The sequence below is a fragment of the Phyllostomus discolor genome, chromosome 8 (genome assembly GCF_004126475.2).
Source record: "Phyllostomus discolor isolate MPI-MPIP mPhyDis1 chromosome 8, mPhyDis1.pri.v3, whole genome shotgun sequence".
Lineage (NCBI taxonomy): Eukaryota > Metazoa > Chordata > Mammalia > Chiroptera > Phyllostomidae > Phyllostomus > Phyllostomus discolor.
Genome location: NC_040910.2, coordinates 103906556 through 103919552, shown reverse-complemented (window position 1 = coordinate 103919552; position 12997 = coordinate 103906556). Strand labels below are relative to the sequence as shown.

General features: G+C 51.2%; 1 pseudogene; it reads right to left on the bottom strand.

Annotated features, from left to right (window-relative positions):
• Nucleotides 1–270: 270 nt before the first annotated feature.
• Nucleotides 271–1978, bottom strand: LOC114503840 (annotated as a pseudogene).
• Nucleotides 1979–12997: the final 11019 nt, after the last annotated feature.

Genomic DNA, 12997 nt, shown 5'->3' with positions numbered 1-12997 from the left:
AGAAGCCAGGGCAGGGGCGTGGGAAGGAGTGTCTAGAGCTGGGGGGGGGGGGAAGCCCCAGGAAAAGTGGTGTCGTGGAAACCAGGGAGGAGAGAGGAAGGAGAGAGGGATGGCCTGGAGGCAGGGGTCTCGGGCAGGGGTGGCCACACCGGCATGCTGGAGGGGGTGATGTGGATGTCGCAGGCGGAGAGGAGGACAGCGCGAGTTTAGACAGCCTTCCTCGGGCCTGGGTTGTCAGCTAGAGGGAGACAGGAGAGCAGGGGCGGGGAGTGCAAGGTCAGGGGGAGGCGGCCCAGGTTTTTAGGACAGTCTCCAGCACCAGGGCCTGGGCGGACCAGAGGGGACCATTCTCCTTCCCCCAGAGAGAAGGGAGGAGGTGAAGGATGGATGTGGGTATGTGTGTGTGTGCATGCGCGCGCGTGTGTAGGACTTCTTTGCTTGAGAGTGTGTATTTTCTCTTTAAATTGTTTTTTTAGTTCTCGATCTTTCCAGTTTTTTTAAAATATCCTAAATTGTTTATTAGGTAAGAACATTACAAACACAGCACATATTAGTGGTAATGGTGGAGCTCGAGAGCATTGCGCCCCCTTCACGTTGCACCGCGAGAACCACCAGCAGTGGGTGGAACTGGTGGCCCTTTCCAAGGCCGAGGGTGGCTCTTGCGGCAGCAGATGTCAGCCCTCGAACCTCCTGGTGCTTGTGGAGGGCTCTGGTGACCCACTGGGCGTCAGAATTCCTTCTGACAGCCTCATGGGATGGATCAATGAGGGCGACCTCAAAGAGTTTATACGTGGAATCTTCCCCCACCCAGTAAGAATTCAGGACTCCCAGAGCCCACGGTGGCGCCCAGCTCGCTCCTCAGCAAAGGACCGAAGGCTTTGGACAAACTTCGTCTGGTTAACACTGCGATGGACAGGCTTGACGTAGGTCCAGCTCTTAGGAACCGGGCGTTTGCGGCCACCACAGCGCACATGAATCTGATATATGACATAACCTTGCCTGACCTTGTATCCTAGCCTGCACGCTTTATCGGGCCTGGTGGTGTGGCGTGGGGGTCCCTGGGGAGTGCAGAGAGCTGGCAGTACTGCCAGCAGCGCCCCCTGAGAAGGAAGTGCGTCACATCGGGCTGCTTCTTCCCCCACAGCTCCTGGAGGTGCCTGTCAGCGCCCACCGTGGCTTACCGGATGGCTGCGGCCAGACGGGAACGAAGAGCCTTCTCCCACAGTCCCTCTGGGCTCCTCCGTTTTTCCAGTTTCATTGGGATATAACTGACATGCAGCATTGCATTAGTTTGAGGTGTACAACATGATGATTGGATATGTGTACAAGTGCTTAGTGCGATAAGCTAACATCTGTCATCCTTTAAAAAAACTTTTTAATGGCATTATTTGCACATAATAAAAGGTACATATTTTAAGTGAGCAAGTGATGAGTTTTTTTAAAAGATTTTATTTATTTATTTATTTATTTATTTTAGAGAGAGAGGGGAAGTGAACGAAAAAGAGAGGAAGAGAAAAATCAATCGGTTGCCTCTCATAGGTGCCCACACTCTGGCCGGGGACCAAACCTGCAACTCAGGGGTGAGCCCTGCTCTGGATTAGAACTGGCGACCTTTCACTTTGTGGGACACTGCCCAACCAACTGAGCCACACTGGTCAGGGCACAAGTGATAACTTTTTTTTTTTTTTAAGATTTTACTTATTCATTTCCAGAGAGTGGGGAAGGGAAGGAAAAAGAGAGGGAGAGATACATCAGTGTGTGGCTGCCTCCTGCACCCTCTGGCCCTGGCCCCCAACCCAGGCATGTGCCCTGACCGGGAATGAACGGATAACCTTTGGTTTATAGGCCCGCACTCAATCCACTGAGCCACACCAGCCAGGGTGACTTTTGATAAATATATCAGTCATGTAACCACCACCCCAATAAAGACATAGATCATTTCCATCTCTCCAGAAAGTTCCTTTGTACCCCACTGCATTGCCCCAGCCCCAGGTGACACTGACCTGATTTCTATTACTACAGATTAGGATAGATTCATTTTGCTGGTTCTAGAACTTCAAAAAAGTGCAACCTTACAATGTCTTTCTTTCTGTTTGACTTCTCTCACTCAGCACCGAATTTTCTTTCTGAAACAGGAAGCAAAGCCATTGCTGAGTGGGGGGCCCAGGTGGCGAGCAGGAGAGGGAGCCACTCAGGGCTGGAGGCGAGAGGGGCTGGGCGGGCTGGGGGACAGCCAGGGATGGGTGCCTCCCGACTGTGGTCCGCGGCAGAAGCAGAGAAAGCAGCCACGTGGGTGGGAACTCAGGTATGAGGCTGTGCTCAGAGCTCTGAGGATTCTGGGGCACAGCAGACCTTGGTTATGGCTCCCAGGGGTGCCATATGGCAGGGGTGGGCCGGGGGCTGAGGACTGGAGAGTGGTGGGAAGATGAGAAAACCTGGACTCAGAGGTCCACATGGAAGGCCCTTAGGATGACGGTGGGAGTTGGGGTGCAATATTCTGGGGTCATGCCCCCCTCCTTCTTCTCGCCCGATGTCAGTGCCACCACCTCTCCTGTCAAGCCATGTCTGGAATTCTTCCCTCTGTTCACTTGGAGCTGGAACCTGAGCTTTCCTAGGCCAGTCCTCAGCTGGGACCCACCTCTCCTCCCTTGTGTGGGTTTTCTTTATCCCGATCAGCACCCTTTCCCTCACTTGCCTCTTTCCCCTCAGCTTCCAAAGGGGCCCCGGCCACCTCCGCACACAAGGCCATCTCCACTCGCCCTGGCCTGGTGGCTCAGTTGGTTAGAGCGTCGTCCCATACACCAAAAGCTTACTCTCCATCCAACCCCTTTCTGCCCCCTGCTTGCGCATGCCACATGCCCCACCCACAGCCTTCTCTGTCTCAACTCATGGCAACTCCATCTTTCTAGTTGTTCAACCCAGAATCTGGGAACATTTCTGATTCCTCTCCCGCATCGCTCTGTCAGCGAGTCCTGCCAGTTCTACCTTCATAAATCACGCAGAATCCGATGACTTCCTACCATCTCCACCTCCATTCTCTCCCCTGGATTACTGTGGGAGCCTCCTAACTGGTCTCTGCACCTCCATCCTCGCCCCTGCCACGCATTCCCCACTCAGTGGCCGAAGAGATCCCGTTAAACTGCAGCATGGTCGGGCCACCCCTGGGGTCCGAGTCCTCCCGGAGTCCCCGCTGCACTCATCGGGAAGCCTGAGTCCTCACAGGGTTCTCATTAGGTCCCATCCAGTCTGCTGCCCCAATCCCGATCCCTCCGGCCCGATCTCCCCCCGTGGCTCCGGCGTTGCAGCCCTACCAGGTTCCTCGCTGTTTCCTGCGCACGCAGGGCTCGCCCCTGCCTTCCCCGTTAGGCTCTCCCCGACCACACTGTGTAAGATCGCAGCCTGTGCCCTTCCCGCCCTCTCCTTACACTTTCCCAATCTTCCTTCTCCTTTTTCTTTGTCCTATTAACCTTCCACATTATTCACACAGTTGTGTCTGTTGTTTATTGTCAGTCGTTCCCCTCTAATGACAGGGCCATGAAAACATGGATCTCTGTGGATTTTGTCACTGTTTTCAAGGGCCTAGACCCGTGCCTGGCGCGTACTAGATGCTCAGTGAATACTGAAAGAACTGAAGGGAGGAATTCAGAGCCTCTATTGTTTCTTTGCTCTGGGCACTGAGGTGTGGGCATGTGATCCGAGTCTTGCCAGTCAGATGCCCTGCAGTTCCGCTCTGAGGAGTCAGCAGAACAGAGGGTGGGGCCCCTCTTGGCCTTGCCTGTGGTGCCGGTGGCTGTCGTGTCTGGTGCCACGTCCTGCTAAGAGACAGCGGTGCCTTTTGCTTTTCATCTCCACCTCCAGGTGATCTCTGCCATTTCTCTGTTTGTGCTAAAAAGCTAGAGTCAGTTTCCCAGACCCCTGACTGGCTCATTCAGGATCACCAAGGCCAATAACTTTTTGGTCATTGTCCTACTTAACCTATCCAGGGCGCGTGATCCTATGGCCTCCCTGCACACCTCACTCTCCCACATTTCTCAGCTGCTTTTGCTGGGGTCCTGTTCCCCGACCACCCCAGAGGGGTCTTTGGGGTCCTCACGACTCTCCCTGGCAGAGCTCGTGCACACCTGAAGTTTCCGCCTTGATCAGGGTGCCTGGGGCTTGGTCTTGACTGCCCTCTGGTCCCAGACCTCCTTTTCCACGTCTCCTCAGGCCACACCCACTTAGACTAGGCTCCTTGAGCCCCGAGCTATACTCACCATCTCCCCGTCCCGGGCCCTGCCCTCCTGCAGAAGGTCCTCACCGTAGTTAATAGCTCCCACTCTCTCCCGAGACAAAACCTGAGGGTCCGTCTCAGCTCTTTATCTCCTCACTCCTCACCCCTTCGCTGGATCAGCCACCAAGTCTCATAACACCTGCCTTGCCTACACCTCTTAAGTAAAACATTTCCCTGATTCCTCTAAACACAGTTGTCTTTCAGCCCTAAGCATCCTTGTAGCTGACCTTGGCAGCTGCCTCCCAGCTGACCATCTTCCTTATCACTGTATCCTCCGCCGATGTGGGTCCCGGGACCCAGCTCTCAACCACACTCCTGCTGGGCACTGATGGACAGGTTTCAGGGCTCCACCCCCTGGCAGCTCTCTATCTGAGGGGGAGCCCACACCCCAGGGATGGACAGGCAGCCCACCCACCCTGTGCCTGCAGTCTCTGGCCCCTTTGAGCCGAGAGAGAGCCCACACAGCTCCAGGTTCACACGAACCACTCACACAGAAAACAGGCCTCATCAGAATGAATGCACGCGCGTCCTTGCTTTGAACGGAATGCCAGGGAGGGATCACTTAAGCCAATTATTGAGTCTTGCCGGAAGCCAAATTATAGACATTGTCATGTTATAAACATCATTTCTCAAGAGAGCGGCTTGGAGACATCTGGGCAGCTGGGAGCCTGAGCTCGTTATTTTCCCCTCCAACCTGCTGGTCCCCTCCTGCATCCCACCCAGGAGTCAGCTCCAGCCCGGGCCGCTGCTTCCCCTCCTCCCCACGGCCACTTGCTTTCGAGTGCTGCTGATTCTGCCTCAAACACCCATCCACACTTGTGGCCGCTGCCTTCCTGAGGTCTTCCCCATCTTTTGCTGCGACCCCGGATGAGTGGCTAAAAGAGTCTGAGCCTCCATTCCCTCATCTGTACGCTAGGATTTTTCTTTTAAAAACAGGGGAAGTTTCACTGTGGTTGAAGGTGCCAGACACCGAGCAGAGAGCTGGGCTCAGGCTGAGCGTTCAGGAAATGCTCGTTCCCTGTTCTCCTCCTGCTTCCCCACCCCTCGCCCTTGCCAAGTGTGGTCACGTGATTTCCTCTGCATAAAAGTGGCCTGTAATTCCCCGTCCTGCAGGATAACGTCCACATTTCTTATCAAGGCCTTTGACCCTTTGAGTTCCAGTTTCTGCCCTTCATCCTCACCACTGCTCAGCCACACTGACCTACTCCATTCATCGATTAAAAACATGGTCACCTCGAAGTGTGGTCCCACAGGTTACCTGCTGGTCCCGAAGGAAGAAACTTCTCAGGAAAGGGACCCGCTGTCATCCAGGGGGCCTACGCACCCGCGTTCCACCACTAACGGGGGAGCGCAGGCACGGAGGAAGCAGCAGCATCCATGAAGTGTGTTTGCCAGTCAATCTGAATTCAATCAAGCCTGTAGATCTAATTTCCAGTTTACAGGAAATACAGGATAAACAACACAACTAGGAAGCAATCAGAGAAATCCTGAAGGTGGGACTCGATGTCTGCAATTTACTTAAAATACTTCGGCAATTCAGCGGCTCAGTGGCGTAGGGGAAAAAGGTATTCTAGATTTAAGTGAGACTTAAGATGTATAACCAAAGGCAATGTGTGGACCTTATTTAAAGCCTGGCTGAAACAAACCAAATGCACAAGAAGCGTTTTGGGGAGACAATTAGGGAAATTTGACTATGAGCTGGCTATTAGATGATTTTAAGGGATTATTGCTAATTTTGTAATGTGTGATTATAAGAAAGATTGGAAGTATAAGGAAGTTTGCAGTAAGAATACTTCCTGAAGGCCCCGGCTGGCGTAGCTCCATGGATTGAGTGCGGGCTGTGAACCAAATCATCGCAGGTTCGATTCCCAGTCAGGGCACATGCCTGGGTTGCAGGCCACGGCCCCCAGCAACCTCACACTGATGTTTCTCTCTCTCTCTCTTTCTCCCTCCCTTCCCTCTCTAAAAGTAAATAAATAAAATCTTTTAAAAAAGAAAAACTACCTGAAGTAACTAGGAGATAACAGTCATGAAGATGCTAAATCACTTGACCATATTTCAGTAAAAATGATAAAAGTGATAAAATGTTAATAATTACCCACCTAGGTAATGGGCATACAGGGTTCATTTCACTATTCTCTACTTCTTCTTTGGTTTGAAATGTACATAATAAAAAAAGATTTAAAAATATTATTTATTGACCGATTTTAGAGAGAAACATCGATGTGTTGTTCCATTTATTTATGCAATTCATGCATTCATTGGTTGCTTCTTGTGTGTGCCCTGACCAGGGATCGAACCCACAACCTTGGCCCTGTGGGATGACGCTCTAACCCACCGAGCTATCCGGCCAGGGCTTAAAATCTTTTCTTAAATATGGATTTGAGTTCCAACCATGTATTCATCACTGAACTAAGGCAAACTCTAATGTGGTCCTTGCTCCCATGAAACACGGAGTGTGGTAAGGGAGAGGTGAGTCGTTGATTAGTCGCACTAATAGATGAACAGTGACAAGTGAATGAAAATGCTTTGAAGGAAGGTTCTCGGGTCTTGAGGGCGGATAATGATGGCAGCCGGCCCGACCACAGTCGGGAGGGTTGGGAGAAGTTCTCTCCAAGGCAGGGATGGCTCGGTGGAGCTCCGAAGAGGTGCTGGCCAGGCACAGGAAAGGGAAGTGGGGAAAGTTCACAGTTGTGTGCAACAGTACGTGCTCAGCCAGGGAGAGGAGGGACTGTGTTGCTTTCGGCACTAAACGATGTCGCAGTGGCTGCAGGAGAGAGGGCAGCACAGGGGAGGTGGAGGGGAGGGGCCAGTTCCCTCCCTCCAGGAGGACTGTGGGCAAGGCAGTCAGACTCACCTGTGAGCCAAGTTAATGCTTTCACTCTTCATCCTGAAAGTGATAGGAAACCATTGAAAGGTTTTTTGTGTGTTTTTAAAAAGATTTTATTTATTTATTTTTAGAGAGGGAAGGGAGGGAGAAAGAGAGACAGAGAGAGAAACATCAATGCGCGGTTGCTGGGGGCCGTGGCCTGCAACCCAGGCATGTGGCCTGACTGGGTGGGAATCAAACCTGCCATGCTTTGGTTCGCAGCCCGCGCTCAATCCACTGAGCCATGCCAGCCAGGGCCATTAAAAGGTTTTGAACAGGGGCTAACACAATCCTATTTACTTAGAAAGGTAACTTCTGGCTCTGCAGAGGGCGTGGCGGGCTGCGGGGGTGCTGCCGGGTGGGCTGGGATGGCGGTGGAGCAGCAGACGGGGAGCGTAATGCTGAGGCATTGACTGGGAGGTGCCAGGATGGCATCTGGGTTTCTGGCTGTGGGAGTGGGTGGATGCAGGAGCCATACATTGGGCCAGGCTTCCTTGGAAGTGGTCGGTGTCTTCCTTGGAAGGATGTTCCTTGGAAGACAGAAGAGGAGGGTCACTGAAGGTCTGGAACAGGCTGAGTTTGCTGGGCTTTGGAGATGTCCCAGGTAGGAGCTGAGTGGCAGTGAGGTGTCTCGGTCGGAGCTGAGAGGAAAGGTGTGGGCTGAGCCCGTCGGTGGCCAGATGGTGATTGCGGAGCAGGCGCAGGAGAATGCCCAGACAGACGCGGGATACGTTCTGGACTGAGCCTTGAGGAGCCTTGCAGTTTGGGCTGTGAAGGGGAGAATGAGCCCACACCGAAGACCGAGGGGGAGCAGAGGGAGTCAGGAGGATGCTGGGAAAGCAAGGTGCCTGGAAGGCGGGGGACTAGGGAGTTTCTGGAAAGAGGAAGTGGCCAGTCATGTGGGATGCTGTCGAGAGGTCAAGGCCGGAGGGCTGACGAGAGCCTGCTGGTTTTAATGAGATGGAAGCCACAGGGACCTCAGCAGGAGCTATTTCAGGGGCGGTGGAGGTGGAAGCAGATGGAAGTGGGTTGAGGAGGACGTGGGAAGTGAGAAAAGGAAGACAGTGTGTAGACAGCTCTTGTGGGAAGCTTGGCTGTGAAGGGGAGGAAGGATGGGGGCCAGAGCCTATGGGGTCAAGGGAAGATTTGGCTTTTTTAAAAATCCTCACCTGAGGATATACTTATTGATTTTTTTTTGAGAGAGAGAAACATTGATAGGAGAGAGAAACACCAATTGGTTGCCCACCCTGGCAACCGATTGCACCCCCACCCGGGATTGAACCTGAAACCTAGGTATGTGCCTTGACCAGGAATTGAACCCCCAACCTTTTAGTGTATGGGATGACCCTCCAACCAACTGAGCCACACGGCCAGGGCACAGTTTGGCTTTTTAATAGGAGAGACAGGAAAGAGAGACAAGGGATGCCTCTGGGAGGACAGACGGGACAGGACCAATGCCGGGGCATCCTCTGTCCCTAACGAGAGTGGCGGCCATTGATGGCTGGCAGTCGGTGGCAACAGGACAGGCGCTTGCTTGCCTGTCTTCCCGGCCCACACCGTGTCCCCAGCGGCCATTCTCCTCTCGTGCCGCCTTTGTGTGCTCCCGCTCATCTTTAGCACCTCGGTGGAAGATCACTCTCTCTGAAAGGACTTCCCTCCTCCACGGCGCCCTGCCAGGACCGTGGCCGCTGCTCTGCTGCTGCTTCTCTGATGAGCTGCAGCGCCCGACCTCTCCCACCGCCCCGACTCTGTCGCCGTCATTTCTGGTAGTTAGAAATTTGGACACCGACTATCTGATGATGTTAAAGGATGACTGTTCCTTCTTTTTTAGGTTTGATAATACCTAGCAATGAAGTTATATTTATTTTTAGAGTCTTTGTCTTGCAGAAATACGTACTGAAGTAGTTAGGATTGAAATGATGTGACGTCTGGGATTTGTTTCAGGAGAATATGGGTCATATTCTGTATCTTCGCTGCGGTGGTTACCGGGGTGCATTCAGCTGGGAAAACTATTTGAACTGTACACTTAAACTGGACGTTTGTGACATTGAAATCATGCCTCAGTAAACTTGATTTTTTAAAAAGTGGAGCAGGGGAGAAAGTGGTTAGGTGTTAGGGTAAACAAGGTTGGCTAGGAGTTGGTAAGTGTTGAAGCTGGGGGTTGGGTATGTGAAGGTTCATTGTACTCCTCTGCTTACTTTTGGATAGGTTTGAAAATTTCCATAATGACACGTTTTTTAAAAGGAACTTTAAATTTTATTTCTCAGTCACAGTTTACATTCAGTGTTGTTTTGTATCAGTTTCAGGTGTACGGCATAGTGGTTAGACAATCATACACCTTAGAAAGTGCTCCTCCAGTATCTCCAGCATGCCCCTGACACCATAAGTAGTTATTTGCTATACATAATAAGATGTTTTAATTGCATGAAGGAAGATGCAAGTTCTGGTTTACAGATGAGGAAACTAAAGCAGAAGTTAAGGAACTGACCCTTACAGCACACAGCTGGTGAAGCGATGACTCAGGAGTATGAACAGACCCGTCTGAATCCAGGATGTGAGCTGCTAACCCTGGGCACCAGTTTCCAGAAGGGCAAAGTGTGGGGGTGGTTAAGGAGCGATGCAGTCCCGCTGGTCGGAACAGGGTCTGGGTTAGGGAATTGTAGCAAGACAGGCAAAGATGGCCGCGGCCACAGTGTGGTAGGGCAAGAAGTGGCTCCCTTCTCAGATTCATTGTCATGGCGTAGACTTTTGGTTATGACCGTGGGCTTGGGACCTGGGGTTGAGTCCAGGCTCTGACCTTGCTAGCAGTGTGACCTTGGGCAAATCACTTAGCGTCCCTGTCCCTCACTTCCCTCATTTATCACATGGATATTAATGGGAATGTAAAATGGGATAGTCAGTTTAGAAAACAGTTTGGTGGAGCCCTGGCTGGCGTAGCTCAGTGGATTGAGCTCGGGCTGCAAACCAAAGTGTCGCAGGTTTGATTCCCAGTCAGGGTACATGCCTGGGTTGTAGGCCATGACCCCCAGCAACCGCACATTGATGTTTCTTTCTCTCTCTCTCTCCCTCCCTCCCTTCCTTCCCTCTCTAAAAATAAATAAATAAAATCTTAATAAATAAATAAATAAATAAATAAGAAAACAGAGACCGTAATTCCAAAATAACAATAAATCATTAAAAAAAAACAGTTTGGCGGTTTCTTCAAAAGTTAAACATAAATTTACCGAGTGAACTGGAAATTCCACTTTTAACGTGAAGACGTGTGTCCACACAGAGCCTTGTCTGCAAATGTCCATGAGAGTATTACTTACAGTAACTGCAAAGTGGAAACAACCTGAATGTGACTGGATAAACAAACGGTGGTATACCCAGACCGCAGGTGGTACTCACAGTAAACGGGGACAGACCACCAGTACATGCCACAGCACGAACGGACCTGGAAAACATTACCCTGTTGTGAAAGGAGTCAGATGCAACAGACCACACACATATATGCGATTCCACTTCTATGACGCGCCCGGTGAAGGCAGACTTGGAGGGCAGAAAGTAGATTAGCCCCTGGGGGCTGGTGGGGGATGGGGGGGAATGCGGAATCAATGCTCGGAGCGATGAGGAGTCTCTTAGGGAATGTTCTAAAATCGGATTGTGGTGATCATCACTTAACTGTAAATGTAATAAAAATCATTGAATTGGGCACTGAAATTGAGTTATATATGGTATGTAAAAAATTTAAAAAATATAGTATCTCTCTTATACAATTGTTTCGAGGATTAAATGACATAAAGTTCTTAAACCAGAGACTGGAATGCAGTCAGTGCTGTGGAAGTTGTTGTTGGGCTGGACCTCTGGGGCCAGGGCACCGCCCGCCTTCCTCCAGGGAAAGGGCAGCTGGGCAGGTCCTCTGCTCCCAGGTTGGTGAACATGGGTCTTCGGGTGAGACTCAGATAAGCCAGGACGTGGAAGGGTTGGCTTTCAGGTCCCTAGGGGCCTATCCTGTGTGCCTTACTCCCGAGGCGTCCGTCCGTCGGAGCCCAGCATTCAGCCCTGTCCCTTTTTTTCCTGTGGGGAGTGGGCTTCCTGAGAAGGTGCTGCTGCATTCTCCTCCCGCTGGCTGAGGACGGGGTCGAGTGTCCTCTACCGTAGGTAACGGGAACTGCAACGGAGGGGCTGGCCGGCTCACGTGTTTCCACCCTTCTGACAATGTTATGAGGCAGCTACTGTTGTCCCCTTTTCACTGATAGGGACATTGTGCTTCAGAGTGTCTAGGTGACCTGCTCAGGATGGCGCCGCTGGCACCCCAAATCCAAGTGCTCTGAAAACTGAGGCTTGAATACTCAAGGTCCTTTCAGGGGAGAGTACGCTAATTCCTACTGTTTGCAAAGTGCTTCCGTGCCACAGGGGGCTTTGCCTGATTCAAAGAAGGGAAAGAAAGGAAAGTGGAGGCGGAGGGAATTCCTCCTCCAGGGAAGGCCTCTCAATAGTAACAGTTCCCCACAAAGCCCCTAAACTGGTGGCTTTTGGAGTAGGAGAAGGAGGAAGTTATTGACCTGCGTCGCCCAGGTTTCTGCAGGTGGGGCCCAAGCCCCCGCCCCAGATGTGGCAGCTGCAAAGAGGCCGCAGGAGAGCTGGATTGAAGCAGATGCCCCTCTGCCCCACCAGCAGGAGAAAGCAGGCACTGCTGTCCCAGAATAAGAGTTCTCAGCATTGCCCCCAGGAGAGACGGCCGTGAAGATCATCCTCCTTCCAGAAGCGAGACAGGCAAAGATGGCGGCCGCTACAGTGTGGTAGGGTAAGAAGTGGCTCCCCTCTCAGATTCATTGTCATGGGGTAGACTTTTGGTTATGACCGTGGACTTGGGACTTGGGGTTGAGTCCAGGCTCTGACCTTGCTAGCAGTGTGACCTTGGGCAAATCACTTAGCATCTCTGTCCCTCACTTCCCTCATTTATCACATGGATATTAATGGGAATGTAAAATGGGATAGCCAGTTTAGAAAAAGGTTGGCAGTTTCTTCAAAAGTTAAACATAAATTTACCGTGTGAACTGGAAATTCCACTTTTAACATGAAGACATATGTCCGCACAGAGCCTTGTATGCAAATGTTCATAACAGTGTTACTTATAACTGAAACTTTCCTCATGTGTGAAGAGGGGAGGGGGGGTCAGTGTTTGGGGGCACTTAGGAACCCTGAAGTCTAGACCAGCAGGACCCTAGGAGTGCCCCTCATGACAGCTGCCCTGGAAACCTGTACAAGATGCTAACAGGTGAGAGTTTTGAGCAACAGAACCCTCCCCTCTCCCCTTTGTTAAACTCTAGCTCCACCTTGAACCTTTACCTCTGGTCTCTGCAAAGGGAGGTGGGGAGGCCGACCTTCCTGATTCCTTTCCTCCCAAATGGTATCTGATGACTTTGTAGGGGAAAAAAATGTTTCTGTTGTCACAGCCAGGAGAGCCAGGATGCAAACTACATGACTTGTCCCCTCACAGGAAGCTTCTCTGACTCCAGCCCCAGAATTTGATATTTCTGTCTCTGACTTCCCTCCAGCATCCTTGCACACTCTTACTCCAAGCCATCACACCCAACTCTTTATATTCCAAGGATTGGAAGAAGCCATATCCCAATAACCTAATTTTTATCAAGAGAGACATATTCTGGGGGTTCATTCATTCACTTACAAATACAGGGTCTGGCAGAAGTAACACCTGCTTGAGTGTGGTCGGTAGGGTTATAATATGGGTGTAATAACTTATTGTTTTCATTTGAACATTTCACCTAAAATGTCATGTGCTGTGCTTAAGTGTGATATTGCTATGTTAGGGAGTTACAGGCTTATGATTTTATAATAAAAAAGGGGCGTTA